At 37.2% G+C, this 15,910-nt stretch overlaps 1 protein-coding gene across 2 annotated transcripts in view; it reads right to left on the bottom strand.

Annotated features, from left to right (window-relative positions):
• Nucleotides 1-15,910, bottom strand: part of TMCC1 (transmembrane and coiled-coil domain family 1) — a 245,733-nt gene that overhangs the window by 201,773 nt on the left and 28,050 nt on the right. The gene's annotated exons all lie outside the window — the stretch shown is intronic.

Below are 15,910 nucleotides of genomic sequence, written 5' to 3'. Positions count from 1 at the left end.
ATGCAGAAAAAGATTCCACTGGGCCAAAAGATAGCAGTGATTCCATTAGTGATAGTGAACCCTCCTCCTCTCACACCAGTCAGGAAGGTTTTCAAGCTAAGTGCAGGCTAATTTACTTTTCTTTATATTTTGTATTTTCTTTACTATTTTATATTATATTACAGTATTGTAATCATTTTTATATGAATATTTTTGGGTTGTAGAATGAATCATCTGAGTTTCCATGATTTCTTATGGGGAAATTCACTTTGATACACAAGAGCTCTGGATTACAAGCATGTCTCCGTGATGAATTATGTTCACAAACCAAGGTTTTACTGTATTAAAAAAAGACCTAAAATCAATAATTTAAGCTTCTACTTTAAGAAACTTAGAAGATCAAATTAAATCTAAATCAAAGTGAAAGTGAAAGAAAAAAATAACAAAAATTAAGGCAGAAATCAATGAAACTGAGAACAGAAACACAATGGAGAAAAATAAATGAAAGCAAAAGCTGGTTCTTTGAAAAGATCAATAAAATTAATTAACTAGTTGTAGCCAGGCTAACCAAGAAATGGGAAAGACACAAATTACCACTAACTGGAATAAAAGAGAGGGGACATTAACACTGACACAACAGATATTAAAAGGGTAATAAATACAACAAACCCCTCTATGCCCATAATTTTGATAGCTTAGATGAAATGAACCAATTCCTTCAAAGGTGACACAAACTACAAAACCCATACAAGGAGAAATAGATAACCTGGATAACTCTGTATAAAGTGAATTTGTAGTAGTAACCCCTCAAAAAAAGGGAAACTCCAGACCCAGATGGTTTTACTGATTAATTCTACCAACTATTTCAGGAAGAAATAATGATTCTGCAAAATCTCATAGAAGAGGGAACATTTCATTTCATGAGGCCAACATTACTCTAATACTAAAATAAAACAAAGACATTACCAAAAAAAAAAAAAAATTACAGATCAATACTCTTAAGTGAACATATATATATGAAAACCAAAAAAAATATTAGCCCAGGGATGCAAAGCTGACTCAACACTAAAAAAAGCAATCAATGTTAATTCACAGTATCAGACTAAATAAGAAAGCCGTATGATCATAACAGATACAGAAAAGGCATTCAAGTAAATTCAACATTTATGACAAATACTCTCAAAAAAATTAAGAGAAGGGAAATCCCTTAGCCTAATACAGACTATCTATGAAAAATCTACAAAAATTTAGAAAAATAACATAGGTGGAAATAACATTGCCATGAATTTTAGGAGTGAATGAAGATACAGGAATATACATGCAGAATGTGGACTACTTGTCATTTAGCATCCACACAGAGCTTATATTAGGCATGAATATATATACAGAAAATGTTTGAAACCTACAAATCCTATAATGCAGATGGAGGAATAAATTCACTAGGTTTTGGGTTTATTTTTTAAACTTCATTTTCAGGAATGTACAGATCAAATCCAGGGTTTGCATTGGTAGTTTTTACCTTGTCTTTCTGCCTCTCCCCTCTTCTCTTACCATTCCTGAAAGGTATCCACAAGAACATCCTTGGTTCATTCTGCCTTAGTTCTAATACAACTTGTGAACTTATAACCACCTGCATCTTTTGATCTGCATCCCAAAATCTGGTCTAAGAAGGAAACTGATGAAGAAGTGAATCCTCTACTTTAGCATTCTGACTTAACTCATGAACTAATAAAAATGAAAGCTCTTAACCGTCAAAATACTCCCTTCTTTGATGACACCTATGATCTGAAAATTAGACCCCTTTTTATTCTGAAGACATAGCCTGGTCCCCGCAGAAAAGAAAAATGGAGAGAGGGGAGGATATATATGAGGCTAGTTATTCAGCATACGTAAAGGATAGCTGTTTTAGGGGCACCTGGGTGGCTCAGTCGGTTGAGCGTCCGACTTCGGCCCAGGTCATGATCTCGCAGTCTGTGAGTTCGAACCCCGCGTCGGGCTCTGTGCTGACAGCTCGGAGGCTGGAGCCTGTTTCAGATTCTGTGTCTCCCTCTCTCTCTGCCCCTCCCCTGTTCATGCTGTGTCTCTGTCTCAAAAATAAATAAACGTTAAAAAAAAAAGGATAGCTGTTTTAAAAACAAGCCTAGATTATGAATCACAGTGCATTAAGAATGCTCTAGAACTCCTATATGGGTCAGATCTTAAATCCCATTTTGTGTTGTGTGTGGGTTAAAGATGTACAAATAAGCAAGTACAAAACATAGAAAAACCATATTAATAGAAGAAAAAAGGGAGAGAGAATATCTTGATGAAAAAGTATAGATAATCTATAATTAATCTGTCTACAGATATTCCCACCAACTCCCAAAAAGATTACTCTTTACTCCCATGGGTAATTACAATCTCAAGAAGAAGGGGAGGAAAGGAAAGATATCTGGGTTTTCTAAGAAGCCTATAATCCTCAAATACTTTTTGAAATAAAGATGCACAAGTAAATACTATAAAGTATAAACCAGGTATCTATTATCAAAAGTGAATAGTTAATAACCAATAAAGGGAATGAGGCAAATCCTTGCAAATGAAGCTGAAAGACGGAGCATTTAATCACCTAGTTAAGCAGTTTTGACAAGGGTTCTCAGAAGAGGCCAGAGAAATGTCCCCGAAGAGTCTAAGAATGTACAATGGCAAGAGTCCTGAAATAGCAGGGAAAATATCTTGAAAAACCTTCAAAAGAAAAACATCATGTGACCTGTGAGGAAAGGTGGGGGCGGGAAGGTCGGTGTCTCCCAAATACTTCAGTGTAAGGGCAGGCAAAAGGGGGGCAAAAGTTTTCTCATGTATGTTCTTTTCAAACTAAGAATAAAATTCTTTAAGTTTCCTCCTATGGCAATTCTCTCTCTCTCCAAACATATCCAAAAGAAACTTAAATATCATATACTTCAAGCTATTTTTCATTTTTCATCACATACAACAACTAATGCTTTGAATGATGTCAGCTACATCATACTTGGTTTTACAAGGGACTTCCTTCTGAGACCCAAGCATAGAAAGGACTATCAAAATAAAATTCCTGACTTTGAACAGCAGAGGAATAAGTAACAGAATAAATGAACCAACTGAAGACAATTCCTATTAAGATCACCGAAAATCAAGAAAGAGCCAAAATAGATTCTACAAACCTTCTGGTATAATACATTTATACATTAAATCTTGAAAAAGTTTATCTTTTTTAAAAAATCCTAATTTCGGGGCACCTGGGTGGCTCAGTCGGTTGAGCGTCTGACTTCAGCTCAGGTCACGATCTCACGGTTCCTGAGTTCGAGCCCCGCGTCAGGCTCTGGGCTGATGGCTCAGAGCCTGGAGTCTGCTTCGGATTCTGTCTCCCTCTCTCTCTGCCCCTCCCCCTTTCATGCTCTGTCTCTCTCTGTCTCAAAAATAAATAAACATTAAAAAAAATTTTTTTTTAAATCCTAATTTCAAATTTCTTACATCAAGTATTCACAATTTGTCATTTGAAAGAAACAGGAAAAAACACGATAATCATATAACATGTTACATTTCAATACACCCTGAGTATGTCAAATTTTGTTCACCTGCCCCAAAGCTAATCCTAAATCTCTCCAGAATAAATAAATGAACACAAAGTTTAGAAATAAAATCTAATCATGTTTTTCAGATTTTAAAAACATCTCCAATTTATGCTCTTTCTCCTTCACTGTAGGTCATTTGAGATGGTAACACATACCTTATGCATTGCTACACTGAAAATTTATTCAACCGTTCTATTCTTGAAGTCATTATTTCTTCCCATGCTTCTATTTTGTAAGGGGCAACATTTTTCAGCCACCTCCTAAGGGAATTCGTGATTCAGCAACATCTTCTCCCAATCCAGTCATTCACACTCAAAACAAAATTTTCTGTTGACTTCCACGTTTCATACAGCACTACTGACCAAATGAATAGGTAAGAAACTCAAGAGTTAATAAAGAAATGAGAAAGACACATTAAGTTCAATAGACATTTATCACTTTGAATAATGCCTTCTCCTCAGTCATAAATAGAGTTTTATCAAACTTGCTGTGTATACTCTGTAAATATGGCCAAAGAGGACCTTACTAAAAGCATGGTGACTACAAAGAACAGGTAGGTACAGTGACTTCTTAAGCTGTTTAGTCAATGAATGAACATACAAACATGAAAATGTAAAATACTAAGAAACAGGGTCACATTAAAGCAAGAAGCAGGGTCAATGAAAGAATGTCTGGTGATTCAGGGATTCCTTTCACAGACTGTATTTTATCTCAGCTTTCTTCTTACTGCCTGACTTTAAAAAAATATTATACGCTCACAAAAATGTTTACAAATCTCTAGCACTTTCAATTCTAAGAAACTGTTTCTCCTAATGAAGAATACTTCCAAAAGAATGATTTTCCTAAAAGGGGTCACATGTGTTTATGTATCTGTATGTTATTAAACAGATTCTCCAGGGCTAATGGACATTCAAAGGGATGTTTCTTTTTTTAAATCCTGGGCAAGACTGTCTTATTAACAATGAGAGAAATTCAGCACAGTGTTAAGACCCTGATCTTTGGAGCGAGCCAGTTATTTAAAGACACTTACTAGCTGTTTATCTTTCTGTAAAATCTTAGATGTTAAGTCTCAGTTCCCTCATTGGTAAAATGGCAATGAGACCTACTTCCTAGAGTTGTGAGAATTATATAAAATAATGCACAGAACATATTTTTCACAGTCCCTGGAATTAATTGTTCCCTAATGATATCTACTAATAACAATAGAAAGAATAAAAGAAAAAAAAAATAAAAACACAGAGCTCTCTCCTTTTCCTGTAATAATTACATTATCCTCACTCCCTCCCCAGCATTTCTCCTTGCCCTCAACCCAACAATAAGAAACTACACAAGTAAATTAGAAATACCCAAATATGATAACCAAAAAGTTACAAATTAAGAATTATAAGTTTCTGATTCACCACATACCAATTATATTTCCATAATCTTTATTCTATTTCACATCTCACTAATACCTTAACCAGATAAAATTCAACTCTGGCAATTCAATTCTCTTTTTAATCTAAAAAGTATTTATATATTCAGTGAACTACAGAAGTCAGTCTTCAAGAATGTTCAAGAAAACAGGAATAGTATTTTCAGTAGTGAGTGTAGAACATTCTAAATGCTCAAAACATTATTTAAGTTTATTTAGTTATTTTGGAGAGAGAGAGAGAGAGAGAGAGAGAGAGAGATTGATTGAGCGAGCAGGTGAGGGGCAGAGAGAAAGGGAGAGAATCCCAAGCAGGCTCCGCACTGTCAGTGAGGAGCCCGACTCAGGGTTCAAAGTCACAAAACATGAGATCATGACTGAGCCGAAATCAAGAGTTGGACACTTAACAGACTGAGCCACCCATGCGCCCCAGGCGCTCCTATTCCGTTAGGTTTTAGCAACATCATCAAAAAGTACCAAGTTCTTACCAAGTGTGCCAGGACTTGTAAAGTCCAATAAAACACAGCACAGAAACTAAAAAAACCTAACATGAAAAGAACAATGTTATAATAAGAACAAAAATAATTGACAGGCCTCAAATGATTTATCTGCTAAGCATTATATTTGAAAGCATGGAAGAAATGAATATCATGTTACTAACTCCACCATTCTGCTAGTCCATTACAGCTTTAGGGTATAACAGATATAAAATAAACTGCACCTATTTAACATGTACAATTTGATAAGTTAACAAAACATTTATATCCATAAAACCGTCAACATAATCAAGATAAGACATTTCCATCTGTCCCAAAAGTTTGTTCATGCCCACTGTGTAATCTTGTCACTCCTACCCTCCTCTCCTGTGAACTATCTTCTGTGATTACAGAGTAGTTTTCTAGAATTTAAATATAGTATATGTTTTATTTTATTTATAAGTCTGACTTCTTTCATTTAGCCTAATTATTTGAAGAGCCATCCACGTTGTTAAGTATCAGTAATTCTTTCCTTTTAACTGCTCAGCAGTTAAAAGAGAGGGAGACATACAACCCAAAGCAGGCTCCAGGCTCTGAGATGTCAGCACAGAGCCCAACAAGGGGCTTGAACTCATGAACCACGAGATCATGACCTGAGCCAAAGTCAGACACTTAACCAACTGAGTCAACCAGTGCCCCTATATTTTTTTATTTGAGAGAGAGAGAGCATATATGAGAGCAGAGGGAGGCACAGAGAGAGAGACAGAAAACCTCAAGCAGGCTCCACATTCAGCACAGAGCCCAACATGGGGCCTGATTCCACAACCCTGGGATCGTGACCTGAGCCAAAACCAAGAGTTGGATGCTCAACTGCTTGAGCCACCCAGGTGCCACCATATTGCTTTCATTTCTCTTGGATAAATACCTAAGAAGTGAAATGGGTGGGTCATATGGTAAGTTTACACTTAAATTTTAGAGTAACTGCCCAGCTGTTCCAGTTCACATTCCCAACAGCGTATGAGAATTCTACTTGGTCTGCATTCTTACTAACACCGGACCAATCTTTATAATTATAGCCATTCTAGTATAACAGTACATTATTATGGTTTCAGTTAACACTTTTCTAATGATTTATGAAGTTAAGCATCTTTGCACATGCATATTAGGCATCCATTTATCTTCTTTGATGAACTTTCTATTCAAGTTTTTGTGAGGTTTTTTGCCCTTTTTTTACAAGGTTGTTTGTCTTATTGGGTTGCAAGAGTTCTTTATATACTCTGGATACATATCCTCTGTCAAATACGTTTTGCAAATATTTTCTCCCAGTCTGAGGGCATGCCTTTTCATTTCGTTTTTTGTTTATTTTTTAGTGAGCTATAACCGACAAACAACATTATATTAGGTTCAGGTATACAACATAATGATTTGATGTAAGTATATTTTGCAAAATGATAACCATAACATATCACCTCACACAGTTACAAATGTCTTTTTCATTTCCTTAACAGTGAATTTCAAAGACAAAAAGATTAGGGGCGCCTGGGTGGCTCAGTTGGTTGAGCGGCCAACCCTTGATTTCTGCTAAGGCAATGATCTCACAGTTTGTGGGTTTGAGCCCTGCATCAGCCTCTGCGCTAGCAGAGCAAAGACTGCTTGGGATTCTGTCTCCCTCTCTCTCAAAATAAATAAATATTTTTTAAAAAATACTCAAAAAGATTTTAAATTTGAGGATATCTTTAGTAATTTTTCCCCTTCATGCTTTTTGTGTCTTAAAAAACCCTTGCTAGCCCAAGTTCATTAAGATTTTCTCTGGTACTGAAAGACAAATACCGTATGTTTTCACTCTTATGTGGATCCGGAGAAACTTAACAGAAGACCATGGGGGAGGGGAAGGGGAAAAAAAAAAAAAAGAGAGGGAGAGAGCCAAACCATAAGAGACTCTTAAAAACTGAGAATAAACTGAGGGTTGATGGGGGGTGGGTGATGGGCATTGAGGAGAGCACCTGTTGGGATGAGCCCTGGGTGTTGTATGGAAACCAATTTGACAATAAATTTCATTTAAAAAAAAAAAAAAAAAGATTTTCTCCGGTACTTCTAGAAATTTTATGATTTCAGGTCATACATTTAGGTCTAGAGTCCATCTGAAGTTAATTTTTACATATGCTATGAGGTAAGGGTTGAGATTCTTTTTTTGTGCATTTGTATTTGACTATACCAGCACCAGTGATTGAAAAGAGTGAATATTCACAGAATTAAAATGACTCCACTTCCATTCTATACAACCCTTTCCCCTAAAACAAGTCCCTGGCTTAGATTCCATAGTCCATCATTATTAACATTCCCTTATACACATATTCAATTTCTTAGGCCTTCTTCTCCTTCCCTCAACCAGCAACACCCCAATCTTGGATAATTTACCTCTCTGCCTATTTCACATACAAAGTGACAAGAAAAGTCATGTTTCCATGCTGACCCAATGACACCGTAAATTCATGTCCACTAATCTCAAATGGGCATTTGATTCTGTAATTCTCTAGTATATTCACTCCCCCATTCTTACAGAGGACTGTTTCACACTTCTTAACTCTCTTCAAATCTAACATCCCTTCTTCTATCCTTAGTCCCTTAATGGCCTACCTTCCTGTGTCATTGAAAAAAATAAGCACTTAGACAAACCTAAACCACATCTACTTCTCCACCAGCATCTGAATCCATACCATCAGCACTCCCTACTGCTAGTAAGGATTAAATGGTGGTATTCCCACCATGGTCAACTTCTCTACTTATATGCCTATTCAGACATAAACTATAAGCAACTCTTTCTTCACTCTAATCAATTTCTCCCTATCTATACTGGATTATTCCCATCAGCATACAAACATTATACAATTTTTCCCACTTTAAGAAAACATCTCTTGACCCTATATCCACCTTCCAGCTAAAGCCCCATTTCTCCCAAACTAATCCCCTCCCAAACCCCTGCCCCCCCCTCCCCAAAAAACAATATAGTGACTTGGATTATCTGATGCTGCACTAGGATATGATGAGTAGGAGTCAGTAAACCGGGATTAAGTCTCATCTCGGCCATTAGTTTGCAACATATCCTTAAGCAAAGCAATTAATCTGAGCTTCAATTTCCTCTTGTATAAAACGGAGATACTGGACAAAAATTCATCTCTAAATATCCCTAGAATATTCTGTATATATCAGCATCTAAAACATCATTAATGAAAAGGAAAATACATCAGTTGTGCAGCTGAAAAGCTATGAAAAAGATACTCACTAGCCTAAAGAGGAAGAAACCATGAAAAAGTTAACCAAATAACTCAAAGTACAAACTTTACCATAGGAAAGAATACAAATCATTATTGATCACAGGAAAGGGAAACAACTGACCTCCCAAATTATCATCTGCTAGTTCTTCAAAGTATTTTACTTCTTCCAAGGGAACCAAAAGGATTGATGTGGATAAGAACACCCAGCAAAGCAAGTAACTACAGGAACTTTTTCAGAACATTAGAAAAATGCAGTTATCCTACCTGTTGAAAAAAAAATTTCTGTTCAAAACAAGGAATAAAAGTCCTAACAGATCTCACCATCAAACTTACCACCAATTAGAACAGCCATGTTTTCCTAAAAAGTCAAACCTACAGTTTTCTTAGGCACTCCAAAGAGCAACATCAAACTGGAGAAAAGAAGAAGCTCCAAAAAAAAATAAATTGCACATACAATTTAAATATTCTGGGTAAACAGAAATGTTCAAACATTGAGAAGTTTTTTGCCCTTTTTTTACAGGGCAAAACGTGAACTAAAAGAACTAAAAAATGAACTCCAAAATTAAAGAAAATTACATGCATAATTTTACAAAATCATGTATTTTAGGGTAAGAGAGTCTTAATAATTACCAGTTTAAATGCTTTCCCTACAAGCCCATACTTCCCTAAAGCCCAAAGAACTTAAGTGATTTGCCTGAGGTCATACTACTAAGTGTCTCCTGCCACATCAAAAACCCAGGTCTCGGGACGCGCGGGTGGCTCAGTCGGTTGGTTAAGTGTCCGACTTTGGCTCAGGTCATGATCTCACAGTTCATGGGTTCAAGCCCTGCATTGGGCTCTGTGCTGATGGCTCAGAGCCTGGAGCCTGCTTCAGATTCTGTCTCTCCCTCTCTCTCTGTCCCTCCCACACTTGCACTCTGTCTCCCTCTCTCAAAAATAAATATACATTAACAACAACAACAACCCAGGTCTCAAGAGAGGATTCTGGGAAGATGGCAGAGTAGGAAGCACCAGGAATGGCTACCCACCTAGATGACAACTGCAAGAGCAGAATCTGTCTGATGTAACTATTTTAGAATTCTGGAGTCTATTTACGGCTTGCAAATCCAGGGGAAGGCTTACACGATAAATCCAATCAGTTTCAACTCAGCACAGTAGTAGTAGCTACCCAGCCCCTACCCAGCCACATGAAGAGCAGCTGTGCAAAGTTCCTACAGCAGCCTGCACAAACCTTGTGGGAGCTAGGGTGGGAGGCGGAAATAAACAAACAAACTCTGTCCTCCAAATATCAGGGGTCTGTGCCCTGGTCACAGACTATTGTTTCTGATCACAGAGGTGGCAAAGAAGCAGGTGCCATTGTTGTTGCACTTCCCCCACCCCCAAGCTATCACAAGGCCCTCCCCTCTTCAGCAATAGTGACTTCCAGGGCATTTAAAAAGCTAGCATCCTCTTCCCCCCTTTTTCATTTTTCTATTTTTCCTCTACTGGGAAACAGACTCTAAAACCTAAGACGTTCAAAATCAACTGCATACACAGGTAAAATCAGAAAGTGACTGCACATTCCTAGGGAAAAGCACAGGATCAGAAAAGACCTGAGAAGACCTTAAGTTTACACCTCAGACTGACCCTTGGCATGGAGGCAGCCTGCAAAGATAAAAAAATAATAACAAAAACAGCAAACTCTAGGGAGGCAGGAGAACTTGATATCCAGAATTACCACACTATTTGATTCAAATGTCCGGTTTTCAGGGCACCACTCAGGGCACCGAGTAACCGGTTAACTTTTGATTTCAGCTCAGGTCATGATCTCAAAGTTCATGGGATCAAGCCCCAAGTTAGGCTCTGCACGAGAGTGCTGAGTCTGTTTGGGATTCTCTTTCTCCCTCTCTCTGTGTCTCTCCCTTGCTCAGGCTATCAAAATGAATAATTTTTTTTAAAAATAATAAAAATAAAAATAAAATAAAATGATTAACACTTAAAGAATTAAAATCTCTAGACACTTTAAAAAATGCTCAGTGAAAAATGTGAAATCAGGGCGTTTGGATGAAAAACCCTTTTCCACCACACAAAACAAGAAGACAGACATCTTCCCCATGAATTCTGGCAAGGTCAATTCCCACCCTTATTCACAAAATTCTTGGAGAGCTTCCTTGGCCTAAAAAAAACCCACGCTATTTCACAGTGACTGAGTAAAGCCTGGGTATGGATATGGTTACTTAGGGGACTTGCTTATTTTGATGGTAAGCAAACAGTTCCTTATGGTGTTTCAACAATTCTAAGTCATAAAAAACAGTGGGTATTATAATTCATGACAAAACAAAAGAAGCAAGTAAAGACATCTTGTTATAAACAGAGGCTAAAGTATCAGAAATTATTAACAATTTAGGAAAAGATAAATATTTATAAAGAAATTATGAGAGCTAAAGAGGAAGAAACTCATTATTCAGTTTCCAAAATGGCCAAATGACTTAGCATGAAAATTTAGTAACAAACCTAATTCATTTTTCAAAATTATTAATCTTTTCAACCAAGTTCAACAAAAGACTGCCAAAGCAAAGAATCTAGAACTAAAATTTTACTCTCCTGAGAAACTGTATATTCTGCTAAAACAACTACATCAATCAACCTTTCACTTTATGATTTTTCTCACATAAATTTTTCTTAAATTTTGGCATCTATGACCGAAAAAGGCTGAACAAGCAATAAAAAACGATTAGTAGTCTCACTGCATTGCGGGTACAACCATTACAGATAAGTTTGGCAGTTTCTCATAAATGTAAATATTCAGGGGCACTTGGGTGGCTCAAATGGGTTAAGCAGACAACTCTTGGTTTCGGCTCAAGTCATGATCTCACAGTTCATGAGATAGAGCCCTGTGTCTGGCTCCACGATGACAGCACAAAGCCTGCTTGGGGTTCTCTCTCTGCCCCTCCCCCCACTCACATGCACTTTCTCTCAAAAACAAACATTAAAAAAATTTTAATTAAACATGCAGTTTTCATATCTTCCAGCAGTCTCACTCCCTGGCATTTATCCCAGAGAATGAAAACATATGTTCACATAAAAACTTATGCATGAAATGTTCATGGCAGTATTATTGATAATACACCAAACTGGTAACATGAATGCCCCTCTCAATAGACAAATGTTTAAACAAACTGTGGTACATCCATACTACGGAATATTCATCAGTAATAAAAAGGGAGGAGCAATTGATATTGATACATGTAACAACTTAGATAGATCTCAAGGTCATTATATGTTTAGTAAATAAAAAAAGCCAATCTCAAAAAGTTATATACTATATGACTCCATTTATACAATATCCTCAAAATAACAAAACTACAGAGATGGGGAACTGATTACTGGTTGGCAGAGGACAGGGACAAGGACCAGATGGAGGTAGTTTCTCAAAATAATGTTCTGAATTTATGCAATAAACATTAACTGCCCTTGGACTTCCAAGTTTTAATTCCAGCCCTGTCTCCAGTGAAATTATCTGCTAACTTTCCCCCCTCAACTAGCTGATTCACTAAATTAGCAACAGCTAGTAAGGCAAAACATGCCAATGAGGTACTTCCATCTCTCAGTCATTAAGATATCCTTGCAGAAAGTTTAAGAAGAGTAAGAAACGAAGTTAAGATTCAGAACCCACAGCAACTCCAATGTTAGCTGGTTAACAGAAAATCTAGCTATCAGTACTGAACATGCAAAGGCTATGTACAGGAGCCCAAGAATGGCACAGTGATAATGTGTGTTAGCTAAAAAATAAAGTCAAATGGACTAAACATTACTGCATTTTGATTCTAAACCTTGTTAACTGATTAAAAGGCACAACTTACTTGAATAACTTTTGAAGGAGAAATACTACCATATTAAATGCACACAATTCCAAAAACTTAAAATGCAAAAAAGCATTCCTTTTAAAACTGAGAAACCAGGGGATTTAGAAAACACCACCAGTGTGCCTAACCAATGTCCTTCATTTGTTCCAATTTTTCTAAATCCAATTTGTTCTGATTTTTCTAAATCAGAATTGGGACTAAAACAGTACTCCTGGACCTTTACTTATCCCAAAATTTATCAGGTGTTTCTAGAGGTAATTAAAGATAAAGTATAATAATCTATTGCTGAAAGCTTACAGAAGTAATTATTTTTTTTTTAATTTTTTTTTCAACGTTTTTTATTTATTTTTGGGACAGAGAGAGACAGAGCATGAATGGGGGAGGGGCAGAGAGAGAGGGAGACACAGAATCGGAAACAGGCTCCAGGCTCCGAGCCATCAGCCCAGAGCCTGACGCGGGGCTCGAGCTCACGGACCGCGAGATCGTGACCTGGCTGAAGTCGGACGCTTAACCGACTGCGCCACCCAGGCGCCCCAGAAGTAATTATTTTTTGCAAAAGTGTGGTAAGAATATAAGCCTGAGCTCTACCCAAAAGGAAAAGTTTCAAAGTACTGCAGCACCAACCATCATTAAGTAATTTTCTAACCTTCAATTTCCTCATGTATTACCATAGTACTTATCCTCAAAGAATCATTGTGAATATTAAATGTAAAATACTTAGGGGTGCCTGGGTGGCTCAGCCGGTTAAGCGTCCAACTTCTCAGGTCATCATCTCATGGCTCGTGAGTTTGAGCCCTGTACCAGGGTCAGTGCTGACAGCTCAGAGCCTGTTTCAGATTCTCTCTGCCCATTCCCCACTCATGCTTACGGGCATGCACGCACCCTCTCTCAAAAATAAACATTTTTTAATAAAAATATAATAAGTGTAAAACTTAGAACAGGGTCTGATATGTATGAACACACTAAAATGGAGTCAGGAGACCAGCAGGAGAAGCTCTCATCCCCAAACACTGGTAGTCAATTGCAGACCCAACAGGAAGAAAGTTACTATGCAAATCCATACTATTTTAGCCACTGCTTTACTTTCCCAGCAGAAAGAAAGGTTTTCCTCCTCCCAGCAATAGCCCAGCCAATGAGACTCAGCCAATGAAAAGCCACTACACTCTGAACTCCCAATGGACTTTTTTTTTTTTTTCTGAGATGGGGGGGGGGGGGGTTGGGGGCGGGCAGGGGGAGAATCCTAAGCAGGTTCTACCCTCATCTCACCACCAAGAGATCATGGCCTTGAGCTGTAATCAAGAGTTGAATGCTTAACAGACTTAACCACCCAGGTGCTCCAGAACTTTGTTTATAACAGCCCTCCCAATTTCCCCCTTTCCTCTAAAAGGGCAGTTGCGATTCTCTATTCTCAAATAAACCTATTTTTGCTGGTAAAGTAACTGAATTTTCTTTTTAAGGTTAACATACAGAATAAGCATAACCAAGTATTAGATTCAATTTTTTTTTTTTTTTATTTTAGGAAACGCCAGGCACCTATATAGGCAGTGAGAGCAGCAACCTGGCTCCTGCTAGGAATGCTACAGCAGGTGTTGCTCATTTCCCTTGGCACAACAACCTTAACTTCTTTCTTGCTACCCACATTTTTTTTTCCTTAATCTGAGAAGAAAAGGAAATCACCAGTCTAACCTAATCAGAAATTAATAGGAAGCTGGAAGAATCAGTAAATTGAAGACAAAAGACAATAGGAAACTGTTTTTTATAGATTTAGAGATCTCTTTTTATGACATCACCTCATATTTGTATATCACATTGTAGTTTCAAACTCCTTCTTAACACTATCTCATTTGATCCTCAAAACAATCCTGTGAGGCACTTGTTGTTACTTCACATTTTACAGATAAGGAAAATGAGGCTTAAGTGACATGCTGAAGGTCACAGAGCCAGCAAGTGGAAGAGCTGGAAATTGAACCTCTCAACTGCTTTACCACAGCTCTCTCTCTAAATGAGGATAAGTTCTACAATGCTAACATTACAGCTTTTTGAACCGTATCCTCCATGATAATCTCAGCAAATCATAATGAAAATTTAGAATAAACCAAAGAATCATAGGACCTTAAGGATTATTTTAATGTAATCTCTCATTCTACACATGCTTTTACAAAAAGAAAATGTTTTTTTAGTACTCAAGATCAAAAAAAAATTTTTGTTTAATGTTCTCATGTTTCAAAACCTGCAACATTTGTGGAGATTAAGGGGCTGAGAAAAAGAATAAAAGGATTAAAACATACAAATCCCAAGTTACCCTCCGTTTCCCTGACTACCTCTTGGTTTCCAACATATTTGTTGGGGGGGGGGGGCGGAGAGACTCTTCTTGACAGGCACAGTTCAAATTTAAGATTTCTTTCTGAGAGTCCACATAAAAACTTGTATACAAATGTTTACAGCAGCATTATTCATAACAGCAAAAAAGAGAATCAATCAAAATGTCCACTATTAAACAAATGTCCATGCATAAAATGGACTATTATTTGGTAATGAAAAAGGACTGAAACATGCTACAGAATGGATAAACTATGAAAACACTCTAAGTGAAAGAAGCTAGTCACAAAAGACAACATTTTGTAGAAGTTCATTTATATGAAATGTTCAGAATAGGCAAATCCATAGAGACAGAGCTGCCTAGGACAGGCAGCGAAAATGCAAATACCCTGGAATTAGTTGTACAATTCTATGAATATACTAAAAATCACTGAGGTGTACACTTTAAATGGGTGAGTTCTAAAGTATGTGAAATATACCTCAATGAAGCTAATAAAACAAAATGTTATGAAAGGAAAAATGGGTCAGGCTATGTGCTGACAGCTCAGAGCCTGGAGCCTGCTACAGACTCTGTGTCTCCCTCTCTCTCTGCCCCTCCCCAGCTCATGCTCTGTCTCTGTCTCTCAAAAATAAAAATAAGCGTTCAAAGAAAAATTAAAGAAAAAAAAGCCATCCGACTGGGTGGCTCAGTCAGTTATTAAGTGTCCAACTTCGGCTCAGGTCATGATCTTACTGTTCATGGATTCGAGCCCCACTTCAGGCTATGTGCTGACAGCTCAGAGCCTGGAGCCTGCTTTGGATTCTGTGCCTCCCTCTCTCTGTGCCTCTCCTTAGCTAATGCTCTGTATCTCTCAAAAATAAAAATAAACGTTAAAAAAATTTTTTTAATTAAAAAAAAAGGAAAAATGGGTACCTGGTATACAGAAACTCTCTATTATCTTTGCTTAACTTTTCCACAAATCTAAAACTTCTAAAATAAAATATAGATATAGAAATTAATAAACAAGATTATATAATA

This window comes from Neofelis nebulosa, chromosome 4 (genome assembly GCF_028018385.1).
Source record: "Neofelis nebulosa isolate mNeoNeb1 chromosome 4, mNeoNeb1.pri, whole genome shotgun sequence".
Classification (NCBI taxonomy): Eukaryota; Metazoa; Chordata; class Mammalia; order Carnivora; family Felidae; genus Neofelis; species Neofelis nebulosa.
The sequence above is the reverse complement of the archived record's forward strand: the minus strand, read 5'-3'. Positions and strand labels throughout refer to the sequence as shown.